We start from the raw sequence: 384 nt of genomic DNA, 5'->3' as shown, positions 1-384 counted from the left end.
ATAGTGCAAAGCATTTTGTCCGGCGCTTTGCCAACCCAACTCCCTATATACATTAAAAATCCTTTCTACTATAGGCACAAGGCCTGAACTTTTGGGGGAGGGGTTAAGGCGATTAAATCGACCCCAGTACTCAATTGGTACTTAATTTATCGATCCCGAAGGATTAAAGGCAAAGTCAACCTCGGCGGAATTTGAACTCAGAACGTAGCGACAAACAAAATGCCGCTAAGCATTTCGCCCGACATGCTAACAATTCTGTCAGCTCACCGCCTCCTGTATACATTAATAAGCAGGGGGATAACAGCAACATCGTATTGCAAGGAAATTGATTGTATGCATGAGAATTTGAAAAAGAAGCAACTCAGACGAGTGACTAGAGATGGC

This window comes from Octopus bimaculoides, chromosome 20 (genome assembly GCF_001194135.2).
Source record: "Octopus bimaculoides isolate UCB-OBI-ISO-001 chromosome 20, ASM119413v2, whole genome shotgun sequence".
NCBI classification, from domain to species: Eukaryota; Metazoa; Mollusca; class Cephalopoda; order Octopoda; family Octopodidae; genus Octopus; species Octopus bimaculoides.
This window is presented reverse-complemented; position numbering follows the sequence as displayed.